This window comes from Camelus dromedarius, chromosome 17 (genome assembly GCF_036321535.1).
Source record: "Camelus dromedarius isolate mCamDro1 chromosome 17, mCamDro1.pat, whole genome shotgun sequence".
NCBI classification, from domain to species: domain Eukaryota; kingdom Metazoa; phylum Chordata; class Mammalia; order Artiodactyla; family Camelidae; genus Camelus; species Camelus dromedarius.
This window is the reverse complement of record NC_087452.1, coordinates 46,044,915-46,061,352: the sequence shown is the minus strand read 5'-3', so window position 1 is coordinate 46,061,352 and position 16,438 is coordinate 46,044,915. Positions and strand designations below refer to the sequence as shown.

Sequence of the window (16,438 nt, the reverse complement as noted above, 5' to 3'; positions counted from 1 at the left end):
GCTTCCCTATGGAATTTATAGTAAGAGAAAATCTTTAGATCAGTGCTTCTCAAACCAGGAGAGGACATTGACAACATTGGGAGGGAAGGGTCCCATTCACCTGTATCTGACAAGTGCCCTTAAGGGAACTGGGTCTGTGGTAAGTCTTTCCCTCACATGTTGTTGTATCGCCACAGGCTCTGGCCTTTTCCTCATCTTGACTTTGCTGGTTAGTTGTCTGATAATAAGCACCCTTAAATTTCAGCCTGCCAATGCTGGTTTTTGTTACAGCATGTCAAGATGTCTTTAGATAATGATTCTGTCATCAAACATATTCAGAGATAGTCCTTTGGGCTTTATGTTGCCTGTCAGTTTGACCATCATGCCTTGTCTGTCTTCATCTGTCACCAACAAGGAGCAGGGTTTCCCCTAGACTCTACTGAAGAGCTGCCCCAGCCCGACGTGGGCTCCTCCTGGGGACAGACGTTGAACCAGTCCTAAACCCACCTCGCTGTGCTTTTTCCTGAGCCCTAATGCCCGCCTTCTTTACAAAGATCACAAGGGACTTTGACAGATGCTCTGTTGGATGCAGGGGGCTTATATCTGCAGGATCTCCAACAGGCCTGGCAAGAAGTCATCATATGACATCACTTATACATGGAATCTGAAAAATCCCACACACACAGATGAACTCATCTACAAAACAGAAACAGACTCATAGACATAGAAAACAAACTTATGGTCACCAGCGGGCCAAGGCGGTGGGAAGGGATAAATTGGGAGTTTGGGGTTTGCTGATGCTAACTACTATATATAAAATGGATACACAACAAGTTTATACTGTACAGCACAGGGAACTGTATTCAATACCTTGTAGTAGCATATAATGAAAAAGAACATATATGGACAACTGAATCATGATGCTGTACACCAGAAATTAACACAGCATTTGATATCAGCTATACTTCAATTAAAAAATGGATGTGATGGTAAAATTTATGTTATATGTATTTTACCACAATAAAAAAAATGGGGAAAAAAAAGCTATGATATAAAGGGAAAGGTCTCCAGCAGCCCACCCTTAGTGGGGTTTGATGATCTCAGCTTTCTTTTTCTTTTTGTTCTTTTTTGTTTTTAATTGAACTTTCACCACTTTAATAATATGTCCTAGAATCTTACCTGGTATCGACGTTGGAATCACCAGGACACGGAACCTCCTCATTTTGAGGAGTCACTGGATGAGAAGCTTCCCCCCATGAACATCTCTCCCCGCTTCCTTCCGTCCGCCTTTCTTCTCTCTTCCTCCCTCCCTCTCTCTTCTCGCTCACTTCTTCTCCCTATCTCTTTCTTTCCTGGCTTATCTATTTATTTACAACCTTGAATTTGGAAATTTTTATTTTTCTGTTTGTTTTATTTTTTAGTATATATATATATTTTTATTGAAGTACAGTCAGTTTATAATGTTGTGTCAATTTCTGGTGCACAGCACAATGCTTCAGTCATACAGGATCATACATATATTCGTTTTCATATTCTTTTTCACCATAAGTTACTACAAGATGTTGAATATAGTTCCCTGTGCTGTACAGAAGAAACTTGTTGTTTATCTATTTTATATATATTAGTTAGTATCTGCAAATCTCGAACTTCCAATTTATCCCTTCCCACCCCCTTCTGCCCAGGTAACCATAAGTTTGTTTTTTATGTCTGTGAGTCTGTTTCTGTTTTGTAATTAAGTTCATTTATCTTTGTTTTTTTTTTTTTTTTTTAAGATTCCACATATAAGTGATCTCATGTGTTATTTTTCTTTCTCTTTCTGGCTTACTTCACTTAGAATGATGATCTCCAGGTCCACCCGTGTTGCTGCAAATGGCATTATTTTATTATTTTTTAAGGCTGTAGAAAATTTTAAACAAATAGAAAAACAGAGAAACTAGTGGAATAAACCCCAACCTTCCCATCACCAGTTTCAAGGCTTATTTCCCTGCCCCCCTGGCTTTCGCTCCCCTCTACGCCCTCCCCCAACCATCACGGGATTGCTTTGAACAATCTCAGATTGTTTCCTTGTAGATATTTCAGTATGTATGTCTAAAAACAGGGTTTTTTTTTAAAAAAAAAAAATCATTTGCAGTTGAAAAATAATTCCTTAACATCATCAAATATCCAGTTAGTAGTAAAACTTTCTAGATTGTCTCATAACTGTTTTTTTTTTACACTGTGTTTGAATCAGTGTCCTAACAAGGTCCTTACATCGCATTGGGCCAATGTATCTCTTAACTCTCTCATAGACTTCGAAGTCTCCATTCTTGTTTTTCTTCTGCATCAATTTTGTTGAAGAAATCAGGTCATTTGTTCTGTAGAATTTCTCAGACTCTGGGTTTTGTGTACCTCATGGGTGTCTAATGTGTTCCTCTGTTCCCCCATACTTCCTCAAACTGGTAGTTAGATTTAAAGGTCTGCTCTGATTCAAGTATGATTTTTGGTGAGGCTATTCCATAGACAGTGTTGGGCACTTATTTTTTTACACCCAAGGCACATAACACCCGGTTGTCTTTCTTTACATAATGTTAGTGATCTCTAAGGGTATTTTCTCCATTTTGAAAACCTGAACTGTATTTTCTGTGTGCATATTTATATTAAAATTTATATTGATATAGCGCATGCCCCTAGATCTCTGAATGCCCTCTGACCACAACTTAGGGTTTTACTTTCAGGTTGTCTCAGATCCCTGAATAGAATTTGACTGTATCAGGACCTTAGATCATATTGGAGGAACCCAGCTAAGGGCTCTATTTCCTTGCTACTCAAAGTGTGGTCCGCAGACAAGCCACATTGGTATCACCTAGGAGTTTGTTAGAACTGCAGAATCTCCAGCCCCACTCAGCACTTCTTTTTTTTTTAAATTTTTAAGTTGAAGTACAGTCAGTTATAATGTGTCAATTTCTAGTGTACTGCATTATGTCCCAGTCATGCATATACATACATCTATTCTTTTTCATTAAAGGTTATTACAAAATATTGAACATAGTTCCCTGTGCTGTACAGAAGAATCTTTCTTCAATCTATTTTTATACATAGTGGCTAATATTTGCAAATTCCAAACTCCCAAATTTATCCCTTCCCATCCCCTTTCCCTCCTTAACCATAAAATTGTTAACTATGTCTGCGAGTCTGTTTCTGTTTTGTAGGTGAGTTCATAGTGTCCTTTTATCTTTTTTCTTTTTCTTTAGATTCCACATATGAGTGCTATCATATGGTATTTTTCTTTCTCTCTCTGGCTTACTTCACTTTGAATGACGATCTCTAGGTCCATCCATGTTGCTGCAAATGGCATTATTTTATTATTTTTATATGGCTGCAACTCAGCACTTCTTAATCAGAATCTGCCTTTTAATAAGATTGTAGGTGATTTGTAGACACACTAACAGTTAAGACACTATACACTAGTCCACCAGACCCCTCCCCACACATGCTAGACAAAAATCTGAGTTCTTGAGGCTTCTGGAATCCCTGGTAGATTCCAGTGTGTGAGTGGGACCCACATTCTATTTCAGCATAACCTGACTACCTACAGACTGGAAAGTCTATCAGTTGTCTCATTCATGTTCCCCTTTTCCTCCTTAAAACTCCTCCTGTTAGTTGCCACTTCTTCTTGGGTAGGACAATCAGAGCCCAAGAAGTCTCAAAATTCTGAACGCTTTCAGAAATAAAGATGCCCGTGAAATAGCTTTTCACATCATCAGTTTGGTCCAGAGGAGAAACTATCAAACTGTGTCAGATGTGTATTCCGGTCCAGCCTTTGCCCTTCACGGTGTGATTTTTAAGATCGTCATGTAAGTCTTGGGTCCAAATGTTTATACACATCTATAGAAGGAGGGGTTGATCTAAGCACCTTTTAAAGCCTCTGTGTTATGTGTGATGACTTTCAGACAGGCGGCAGCAGCAGGAGATGCCAGCAGGCAGACTGGAGAGCCAGGTTGCTGGTCCGGCCACTTGCCGGCTGCATGTCTTTGGGCAAACTGTGTAATACTGCGTGCCTGCTCTCGGTGGGGGAGATGCGGATAAAGTTCACGCCTACCTCACGTGGCTGTTAAGAGAATTAAGTGGACTGTTACTTATTAAGTAGTTAGAACCCTACCAACCCACAGGAGGTGCTAGATGAATATTTCTTAATTTGTTTTCCAGTAGTGGATTCTTCGATCATTTATTTGGGCATCTTTCCTCTGGTTCCTGTCTACTCAGGAGCCAGTGCAGAGGGGCGAGTCATAAGTATGAGCTATCAAGACACATCTTCACCTACAAGCACTGACTGAGGCGCTCGAGGGCGTGAGGTCCTGGGGAGCAAGCCCGGCCTGGCGTCTGTGCTCGGGGAGCCCACCCAGCACACGAGGCAGCTGCCAGGGGAACACCGCACCTTGTCTCCACCTGGTCCCTGTTTCCCGATCTCATGACCCCCAAGCGCCCTCGGGAATATTCACTGACGTCTGGTGTTTAGATCCTCTGTTTATGACATGTTTTGCACCTGGATCTGGTCTGGTTTGTAGTGCATTCTGAGCTCTGTCCTGTAGAAGCTCCAGCGTTAACTCCAGAGCCGCAGACTTGGAGCCCACGGTCACTCAGCTGGCACACAGCCTGGACTCCCCAGCCCTCGGTGTGGGGGAGGGACAGTTTTCAGGCTTCCTACCAAGAACAAGATGAATTCTGAGATGGTATGTCAGTTACCTATTGTGCATTTAAAAAAAAAAAACAAAACACCAAACTTAGGCTTAAGACAACAATCATTTGTTTAACTCATGATTCTATGAGTCAACAATTTAGCTGAGACTGAGCTGGGGAGTTGTGGTCTTGGCAGGGCTCCTTCCTGCCCCATGACGAACTGCGGCCAGGTGGCTGCTTTACTAATGTTGGCTGGGAGAACCCAGTTCGTGTACCTCGGGTCCACATGGTCTCTCATGCTCCAGGAGGTCAGCTTGGGCATGTTTACATGGTAAAGTCAGGGGCCAAAGAAGTGAGTGGAGGAGTGTGAGGTCCTAACAGCCCAGGCTCAGAACCAGCAGTGTCACTTCCACCACATTTTATTGGTCAAAGCCAGATGCATAACGCAAGGGAGGCGAAATAAACTTTATTTCTTGGCAGGAGGAGCTGCAAAGCCACAAACCAAGGGAGAAGGAAAGGGTGGCACCATTCTGGCAAACGACATCCCATAAATGGTTCATGTGGATTCCTACCTGAGGACCAGTGTCTGGGAGTAAATTCTCCTTGTGGCGTCCTACTGCTTCTGTCCGCATCTAAGTAAATAACCTGTCAGCCGACAAGTGACCAATCACTCTGAGAATGAATCACTTGAGAGGGGAAAGTGTTCTGAAATTTAGTATCTGCAGAACCGAGCTGAAAAGTTTCTGAAGCCGAGGTTTCAAAGCTGAAATTTCTTATCCTTGCCTTTCAAGGAGACCAGAGAAGGCTTAGAGGAGAGATGCAAGCCACGTCTCTCTGCATTGATCTTTGAATAATTTTAAGTCAGTCACAGGGACTCCATATGATAGGTCCCCAGGCAGCCCACCTCCCTTTGTGTGTTATTTCCTTCTAACATAACACGCTTGTCAAAGCAGCACAGTATTACAGAGAAATGGCTGTGGGAATGCATGCAAAAGAGCGTTTCCTATTTTGATGCACCAGGAGTCAAAGTGAACATCAGACAAGCCATTTAATTTTGAAACCAACTCTAGTGAAGCTTGTTTCATCACTGTTAAAAATTCAGTTGCCCTCCTTCTGAAAGTGACTTCTCCATCTAATGTTTTCCCCCTACTGACTGTATGGGGTATCTGAGTGGAGCACACGCACTGTGACCTGGGACACGCTCTTATCAGGGTGTTGGGGGACTGATTCCGCCCAAGAGCCTTGCTACTGCTGTATTTTCTTTACGATGGTCCATTCGATGCCTCCGTTCCTGATTGAGTGCAATGATCATTTTATTCCTTTTTATTTCAACGCGGTGGGAAATTGTGCAAATTATGCATCTTCCTTCTTTCCTGTTCCACTCCCATCCCCACTGTAACAAGCAGGCAGAGGTCATTCTGGGGGTAACTTTTACTTTACTTCTACAAGAAAAGGTCATCACAGGTTGACTCATTTTCGCAGATCTTTAAAGCCATGTATTGATCTAAGTTGATAGGTGTCTCTCTTGAGGACCCAGACTGCTATCCTGTGTGTCTTGTGGACGTGAAGATGTACAGAACCTCCTTAGGGCTGAAGCACAGGGTGACGGTTAGCAGTCTAGCTTGGGCGGCTGAAGGCCTGATTTCGAATCCCAGTGCTGCTGTGTACAAGCCGTGTGAGCTTGGCGAGGCCCTTTGCATCTCTACCTTATAAGGCCACAGGGATCCTACCTACTCACTGGCTGACTGTGGTGATGGCTGAGAAGACTCCCCCATGCAGTCATTTCTTTCGTGGTGGTGCCAATAGTGGTGTAGTCATTCGTTCTGTTTTAGAGTGAGCTCACTGGCTGCAACAGAGGCTCAGCCAGAGGCTGGCCAACGTCTGGTCTACTCAATGCACATTTATTAAGCACCTACAAAATACTGTCTTCTGCATCCAGGAATCTCATTGTGAGGAAAGCAGGCTCTAAAAAGGCTCAAGTCATGGAAGGGAGGGAGGGAGGAGAAAGTTGATTTCAGGAGTAATTCATCATTTCCCATGATTCTTCACTTTCTAAATTGATTTTCTCCAGAGGTCCCTGAAGCTGATCTCTTATACAGCTGAAATTTTTTTAAAAAATTTATTAAAATGTAAAAAGAAGAAAATCAGAACTGTCACTCTTGGGGCCAGTGACTTCTTTTGCCTCAAATTGAAAACTATTTACAGACTTTAAGAACAACTTTAGAAAAAGAGATTGAAAGGACACAACCTATTTAAATATCTTTACAAAAAAATCTTCAAAGAACTCACACATTTAGAGAACTTTCCATTTTTGAGGTTTAGGTATTTTGCATTCCATAGTCACTTTATTAGCTAGGAGTCTATCGGAAGCCAGACAAGGAAAGTTTAATGTGAAAAATTATTAACAGGGAATTGGCTAAGAGGAGGGGGAATAAAGAACTCTTAAGGATACCCTAGGGCTGGGGGGAGTGGGTGATACCAAGGAGGCAACAAACTTGGGAAGGGTGTGTTCTTCCCAAGGCTGGGATTCAGAGCTTGTTGGCAAAGGTGTGGTTGAAGCCCACTGGATGATGGAGAATTTGCTGTGTTGTGTCCAAAGTCAGTGGGCTGAGGCTGAGGCTGGCAGGCAGAGAACCACCTGGGATGCCAATGAAAGTCACCAGGAAGCTTCCCAGAGGGGTGAGGGGTGGATGCCGTTGCCTTTCTGGAAAGCACAGCTGGGACATCCGATGGAGTCGCTAGAAGGGTTTTGAGAAGCTCCCTAAAACCATGGTGGGATACTGTTTATTCCTTGGGAAGAATCTGGCATCGGAAAACGACCAGGAAATGAGCTGGGTACCCCCGAGAACTCATTAGCTGCCCTTAGAAGTGCGGCTGTACACCCCACGATCAGGTGACTCTTGCTGCCAGCTCTGGGGACATGGCCACAAAAAGCCACCCACTTGGCAGAAGCACCACCAGGGCGAGAGGGGGCACACCAGAGCTGGGACGAGAACACCCCTTCCTTCTCCAGTGTTCCCTCAGCGCCCTCGACTGACAAGACTTAACATTATCCTGGCTGTCAAAGGAAAGTAGCTGTAAGGTCCACCTCCCGACCATGAAGCAGGCAAAAAGGGTGATCCTGGAACTGAGGGCAACACGCTATTGGTAACCGGCCCAGCCATGTGAGCGGGAGAAGAAATAATTGGAAAATTCAGCACCATTTGTTTTCTTTTCCAAAAAAGAAAGGATAGGTTTATACAAAGATACTATATCTTTATCTTCCTATATCTCCAAAAAGATTTCTCGGAAACTGCTTATAACAGTTCTATAACTTTAATAAAGAATTCTCATGAAATGATAAAACTGTGAATGCTAGTGCAGAGTGCCATTCAAACCATGTGGGCATTAGTGTATTAGAGTTATTTCTATGATTTTACCTATGATTTACTTGTATATATTAGGTAAGCTGTGCATTTAAGCAAATGATGGCAATTGGGTTTTTTAGACTTTCTGAACTGCAGCAAAATATTACTTTCAGAAACACAGTTCTAATTTTTAGAAAGGGGATGTGAAGAGCTCAAAAGTTACCTCAGTGCAGCAACAGGTCCTGAAAGGCTTGTTCCGTTTCATTCAGTTCAACAGATATTTATTACCCAGTTGTCTTGACGCTAATTCCCCAGACGTGAGCCAGGGATTGAGGGAGGAAGTGCTCCCAGTGAGGACCTGGGAGGGAGTGAGAAAGCAGGACAGGAAAAAGGAGGAGTTCACACAGAGGTGTGATCTCAGGGGAGCACCCAGAGGGCAGCTCTTGCTCTGGACCACTAGTCACACCTTGAAGTTGTTACTTTGTCGTGGAAGCTCCTGTCCCTCTGCTCATGTGCTCACACTCAGGTATAAATTAGACCCATTGAAGTCCATGGTTTGGCCCTACCTGACCATTCCCATGTCAACCTGATCCCTCGCTATTTTATTTTTCCAAGAAGAAAATGAAATGTTAATTACTCTCGTCTCTCCGTCCAGAACTCACAAATAGGCGGAACTTCTCTCCTGTACACCGTGAAAGGATTCAAACACCGTGCTGACTTTTTCCCCTGTGGTCAAAACAGAAACTCGTTTGCTTTGCTCTCAAATTTATTTGGAAAGGATGTTGTTACAGCGATGCTCTGTGAATTATTACAGCTAACTTTTCCGAGCGCCTGCATCCAGAGGCATAATTGAAATCCCAAAATGAACTCCATTGATTAAAAAAAAGAGGTTTCAGCTTGTTCTTAAAATTAATGCTGCTTTCTGCTTTTATTCTCTCTCTCTCTGCCTTTAGTAAGTAAGCAGGGCTTAACGAATGGCATTTTTTTTTTAGTTATTTATAAAACATAATAACTAAAAGAGTAAAGATGTGGTCACCAAATTGCCCCTGGTACCTGTTTCCCTCCTCCCTTCCTCTTATCACAGCGCCTGTAATTGGATGATGTGTTTCATCAGGCAGGAGAGTCCCCATATGTTTCATTGCACCAGCAATCGCTTGTGACCTCCCAGGGAAAATTTAGTGGCATCAGGCTCTAGTAGCCACTTCTGCTCCTGGAGTATCATTATTTTTACAAATTGTGCATCATTATGCTTTTACAAGAGGGCTATTATATGTTGTAAATAGCACAGGCCCAGAAGCGGTTGCCCCGTGGGTCCCAGCGAGGGCACCGCCAGCTGCACCCACAGGAGATTGGAGAGAAAACTAGCTCTTCATCTGAAACACACACACTCGGCTGGTAAAGGGCAGGTGCGGGTCACGCTGGGAGGCTGAGGTCAGGGTGGACAAAGCACCTGTTTGGAAGCCAGGCAGGAGTTATTTAGCTCCCAGCATATTCCTGAACTTCTCTGTACTTCAATTTCTTAAGATTTAAAAGGGAGATGCTATTCCTGCCTCATGGGGATACGAAGTGTTGGAGCTGCTTTGGAAACCAGTCTGGAAGCATCTATTGAAATTAAAAAAAAAAAAAAAGCACACGTATCCTTCAAACCAGAAACCGCACTTCCGGAATCTATGCTGTAGAAATAAAAGGACATGTGTGTACTTGGGTGTTTGGACAGCATTATTTCCAGCACCCACAAAATGCTCTGGGGAACAGATGAATGAAATGGAACACCCACACCCTGGAATATGGTGCGCCCTCAGGATGAACGAGTGAGAGTTTGTCATGCAGATATTTTCATAAGGTTTGCTTGAAGAAGAAAAATAAAATACAGAAAGGGGTGACTAGTGCAGGTCATTCTATACATTTTAAGAGCCTTCCATATGTGTGTTATATATGTGTAGGAATGTGCATGTGTTTTTATAATTGACATGAGTATAGAAACACAAGGTGGAAATGGAAATTGAGGACACACGATCATAAAATAATGAAGTAAGGAATTAAGAAAAAGGGAGAAAGAAAAGACCACACTAAAAAGTGCTGTGATCTGTTATGGGCTGAATTCTGCACCCCACCACCGCCATTTCATATGTTGAAGCCTCAATCTCCAGTACCTAAAATGTGACTGTCTTTGGAGATAGGGCCTCTCAAGAGGTCCCTGAGGTTAAATGAGGAAATGGGGGTGGGCCCCCATCGAGTGTGACTGGTGTGCTTATAAGAAGAGAAAGTCAGGACGCAGACATGCCCAGAAGGAAGACCATTTCACACTGGGTGGACACGACCACCTATAAGCCTAGGAGAGTGGTCTCAGAAGGAACCAACCCTGCCGACACCTTGGTTTCACAGACACAGAGAAAACTAAGCAAAATGAGGAGACAGAGGAATTTGTTTCAGTGGAAAGAATGAGAGAAAAACCCTGAAAAAACAACTAATGAAACAGAAATAATTTGGCTAGGTAAAGAGTTCAAGGCATTGTTAATAAGAATGCTAACAGAATTAGGAAAAAGCATAGATGAACACGGTAAGAATTTTAGCAAGAAACTAGAAAAAGTGAAAAAGAGCCAGTCAGGACTGAAGAATACAATAGCTGACATGAAGAGCACACTAGAAGGAGTGAACAGCAGTCTAGGGGATACAGAAGGACGCACACGTGATCTGGAAGACAGAGCTGTGGAAATCATGCAATCAGGAAAGCAAAAAGAAAAACACATTGAAAAAATGAAAATGGTTTAAGGGACCTCAGGGACAACACCAAACATACCAACGTTCACATTACAGGGGTCCCAGAAAGAGGAGAGAGAGAGAAACAGGTCAAAAATGTACTTAATGAAAGTATGGCTAAAGACTTCCCAAACCTAAAAAAGGAAACAAATATCCACGTACAGAAAGCACAGAGAGTTCCAAACAAGATGAACCCAAACAAACCCACACCCAGACATATAATTAAAATGGCAGAAGTTAAAGAGCGAATTCTAAAGCCAGCAAGAGAAAAACAATGAGTCATATACGAAGGAACCCCCACGAGGCACTTAGCTGACTTCTCTGCGGAAGCTTTGCAGGCCAGACGGAGTGACACGGTATATTTAAAAAACTAAAAGGGAAAAAATCTGCAACCTAGGATAGTCTACCCAGCAAGGTTATCACTTAGATAGGAGAGAGAACAAACTTCTCAGACAAGCAAAGACTGAAAGTTCATCGATACTGAACCCACCCTAAAAGAAATGCTAAAGGGTCTTCTCTAAGGGGACAAGAAGTAAGGATCTATGGCAAAGGGGAAATCCCACTAGGAGAAGCTACGTGTCAGCCACTTAAGTAAGCCTGTATGAAGATTAAAAGACAAATGCAAAGTCAACTATAACTTCCATAAACAGTAAAGGCATAAACATAAAAATACTTAATATGACGTCGAGACACAAAATGTGGGGGAGGGATTCAGAATGGGTACGAGCTTAAATGACGGCCAGTTTTAAACAAGTAGGTATAGCGATAGGTCAACATATGTGAACCCCGTGGCAGCTACCGATCAAAAACCTACAACAGGTATGCAAACACAGGAGAGAAAGGAACCCAGCCTCCCACTACAGAAAATCAGCAGACAAGGGAAAAAACTAAAAGAAGAAGAACACAGTGGAGAACTGTACAAGCAACCAGAAAACAAGTAACAGACTGGCAATAAATACATACCTGTCCATAATCACTTCAAGTGTCAATGTACTAAACACTCCAATCAAAAGACAGAGGGTGACTGATTGGACTTTTTTGTTTTTTTTTAAAGAAATTCCTAGTCTTGATTTGTCTTGTTAAGAGTTCTTTAGAGAGATTTTCCATCTTCAGGTTGAAGTATCTGCTTTGTTTTATTTTCTATTTTTGCTTATTCCTAGTTTTATGACAATATGATCAGAGGATGCTGTTCAGAGCAGCATTTATTTATAAGCAAAATTTATAAAATTTTCTATTTTATAAAATTCATCATGGCTTATTTATAAAATAACATGTCCATTTTTCTGCATGTACCTGACGAGGTGTGGTTTCAATGATCAGGGTAGGAAGCCTGATAAATCTCCGTTAATATTAGGCGTTTTAAGATCACCCTGACTTACCTCTGTCCAGTTGATGCTGTGTATTTTGTTAGGTGTACTTGTGGGGGTTTTCCCCTAGGTGGCTTATTTTTGCTTTTAAAAAATTTCTTTCTTGGTATTTAGAAAGGGTTTGTATTTTTGTCCTCGTATTTACCTAAGTATTAATACCTTTTCTACATTCTTATTTTCCCTTTTCCTTACTCAGCCTTCTACTGTTTGATTTGTCATCTTTAAGTGATATCCTCACTTATTGCCTACGTGATCATTAGTGTGCTCATTCTGCTTTCCTTTTTCCCCTCCCTTCTTGTCTTATGTTTCACTTGTGCTGTTTCAACTTTATCAACACAAAACATTTACAAACTGTCTCCCACCCTTACCATTCATGTGTTTTTGTCTCAGATCTATGAATATATATGTCTAAGTGTGCTGATGAAGACATAACATATATACACATATAGTCAACATTTTGACATTTTTCCAAACTTGTCCATCCTCTTGAGCACCTTGAGATTTCTCAAGAACTTGTGAATATGGTATTCCTTAAGTCCCTGCATGTTTACATTTGTTTTTAATTTGACTTGATTCTAAAAGTCTACCTGAATTAGGAAAAAAAAATCTTTGATTCACAATTTCTTTCTTGAAGTTTCAAGAAAATGTTGCTCCAGTTTCTTTCACTTCGCACGTTGCTGTTGAGAAGCGTGATACAGTCCTGACTGAGACTTTATCCTCAACTGGTGACGCAGTCGTTTTACTGAGAGGCTCAGGTTATTTTTTCTTGATCTCTTAAAGTCTAAAACTTATTCTAAGTTGTGGTTTGGAGTTGACAGTCCTGAGCACATGGTGGACCTTTTCAGTATGTGAGTTCCAGAATGTTTTGTTCTCCTTGAGTGTTTTCTTGGATTAGACTCTTAAACATCAGTTAGAGCCATTGTTCTGTTTCCCTCCTTCGTGAATTCCACTTAGTCTTAGTCCAAGAATACTTACACTTGTTCTCAGATCCTTTGTTTCACTTTCTTTATATTAACTTTTTATTTTCTCAAAGTTTCTTAATTTATTTTTAAAATTTTATTATTATTTTTACTTATCTAGGGGAAAAGGTAATTAGGCTTATTGATTGATTTATTTTATTAGAGGTACTGGGAATCGAACCCAGGACCTCGTGCATGCTAGGCACGTGCTCTACCACTGAGTTATTCCCTCCCTCCTTTTAAGCTATACTCTCCACACGCCCCCCCACCTTAACTTATTTTTAGTCAAGTTTGATTTTCCCCTGGGGCTGCAATTTAATCTCTATTTCTGATACAGTTTTTATTTTTATTTAAATTATTTCCTAAGTCTGATTGTCTGTTTCACATATTCCTATTTTCTGCCCATTCTCCTTTAGATTTCTTATTTGAGGTGCCCTTGTGTATCTGTAAATAGTTGTTAATAGCACACGATATGTTATGTATAGTTTTATTCCGCTATTCCTCTACTAATTTACATCAATTGTTTCCCATTTTCATTGTTCGTGTATAATAACTATATGGAGGTTGCCTGTGTTCTGTTTTTAAATGTCTTAGATTTAACAGGATGATCATTTTAAAATGTAGCAGACAGGGGTTTGAATGACTCAATTGTTTTCTTAGTTTAAGGGCGCCCTCTTCTGTCGGGGCAGTGAAGTGCATGTTCTTTAATATGTGGCATCTTCAGGGGAGGACGATGTGATGCAGGCTCTGAGTCTGTTAACACTCATTTTTTCCCGTAGGGTGCTTTGTCACCTCCAGCACCATGTGCTTTAAGACTTCACCTTCAGATTCTCCCATAGGTTGGTATTGGGAGACAGTTAATTTGTTATCTGCAAGGGATCTGCACTGGAACCCTGAAACATTCTCCAGATTAGGGAGCATTGTACCTCTATAATACTGGGGCCAGCAGTTTTTGGCAGTAAGATGCTAACTCTCCCCAGCTTCCTTCGTTTTCCAGAAATTTCTGTGCCAACCGTCTTTTGCATGGCTTACAGCAACAGTCACAAAGGCAAATGCATATAAAGACCTGATGGAAATTTAAATAAACTGAGCTGGGGGGAGACTGTGACACTTATCACGTGCAAGGCACTGCTTTATGTATATCAGCTCCTTGCTAGCCGCAGTTTTACAAGACAGGCGTAATTAGTGTCCCGATTTCTCAGATGAGGAAATTGAGACATAGAGACGTTCGTGCAGAGACAACTTTCCTGTATAAAGGAAGCAGCGGCCACTCACTGTAACAGGCAGGAATCTGGGTCATGATCATGTATTTTTTAAGAACGTGAAATCTGAATTTAATGTGAACTCTCTCAATTAAGGGACAGAAAAAAAAAAAACAACCTGGCAAGTATTTAGAAATCATAGCTAAAAACACCATGCAGGCCAAAGAAAGCACCTCTGTAGGCCAGCTATGACTTCAGACAGCCCGTTGGCAACCTCAGGTCAATGGCTCTGGAAGCCTGATAAGCAGCAAAGCTCAAATGGTTTTAATCAAAAATACAGAGAATGCTGGTAAGTTAACGTGAATCCCCTCTGATTGGAGAAGAACCGAAGGTGGCCCACTAGGACACTGCGTTTCCTCCTCAGGAGGCCCTGGGACAGTTCTGGGGAAAGTCAGGTAAAAGTTGCCCAGGAAATCTCCCCAGAACGCAAGCTTCTTTTGCATTTTGCACACAGGAGCCCAGCCACTTGGCCCCTCCTTTTCAATTACCCTGCTTTGCATTGAGTTGCCAGGAGGATCTCATTTCACCTCCAATCATTTTTTCCGACACTTTTATTTAGGAAAACAAATAACCATCCCTTGAGCGGAGGACCAGGCTGAAATTGTGGAACCATGACCCAATCGGAAGAAAATGTTTGGTTTACTGTGCCCATTTCTTACAGTTCTTGGTTTTTTAAAAAGATTTTTATTTATTTGTTAATTTTTTATTAAAGTATAGTCAGTTTACAATGTTGTGTCAATTTCTGGTGTATAGCAGAATGTTTCAGTCATACATACACATACATATAGTTGTTTTCATATTCCTTTTCATTGTAGGTTACTACAAGATATTGAGTATAGTTCCCTGTGCTCTACAGAAGAAACTTACTGTTTATCTATTTTACATATGGTAGTCAGTATCTGCAAATCTCAGACTCCCAATTTATCCCTTCCCATCCCCTTGGCCCCTGATAACCATAAGTTTGTTTTCTGTGTCTGTGAGTCTGTTTCTGTTTTGTAGATAAGTAGATAAGTTCACTTGTGTCTTTCTTCTCTTTTCGGTTTTTGGGTTTTTTCAGTTCTTGTTTTTTATAATGTCGGGTTAGAAACCAACATACACGGCGATGGCTGGCTATAAATACACCCCCGAATGACTTCATGTCCCAGAAAGTTAGTTCCTGCATATCCACACCGTGTCTCTTTTCAAAGGGCTTTCCTCCAAAGAAAACACCAGTAGCAATTAAGGCAGACAAATAACTAATTTGGGTGAAAACAGCGTGAGAGTCAAAGGTTTTTTATAAGCAAAAGTTGTTTTTAAAATCATCACAATTAGCTCTAATTGGCAGCCCTTTCTCTTCTGTCTGTGGACTCCTGTGAGGGCCTCTTGAGACCTCATGGCCACCGTGACCCTCCCATGAGTGAGCAGAGCTGGGAACAAAGCCAAGCCAGCCCGTAGACGGTCCCACAGCACAGCAGTTCTGGGAGTGTGGTCCTTGTGCCTCCTGACACCACAGTTCCTTGGGAAGAGGAGGGTCTTGCTTGAGATGCCGAGTTTGGGGCCCCCACCTCAGACCAACCACGTTCTAATCTCTGCAGTCTCAGCCGTGAAATTTGGCATTTTAACAAGCTACCCCAGGTGATTTGTGGGCAGACTATAACCAGAACCCTATGACAGAAGGCATGGAATAGAAACAATAAATGTTCGCATTCTTGTGCATGTGGGCTAAGCATGCCTCCAGCCATATCTATCAGTCAACAAAAGATGTTGCAACCATCAAGCCTGCAGCCACTGCAGCTGCCCCCAACTGTGCACCCTGAGGGGACGCGGGATGGAGAAAACAGGGCACTGGTCCTAGAGAGCTAAGGTGCACATCAAAGGAATTTCAATAAGCCCAGACTCTTGCATCTTCCTATACAAAGAAGCGCAAAATTCATTAACTTCAGATGTCTGGTTTTCTTTAATTTACAGGAATCTTTCAATGTTCCAACTATCTGGTTTTTACTGCAAAACCCCATATATCCTGGCTCCTCCCTTACCTCTTTGGAGCAGTCCCTCAGCGCTCTCTGAGAGGCTGCCTCCTGGGCTTAAGTCCTCAGTTAGTCCCCGAACAAAACATACTTCTCAGCTTT

General features: G+C 41.9%; 1 long non-coding RNA gene across 1 annotated transcript in view; it reads left to right on the top strand.

The window, feature by feature from the left end:
• Positions 1–16,438, top strand: part of LOC135323318 (uncharacterized) — a 265,329-nt gene that overhangs the window by 51,853 nt on the left and 197,038 nt on the right. The gene's annotated exons all lie outside the window — the stretch shown is intronic.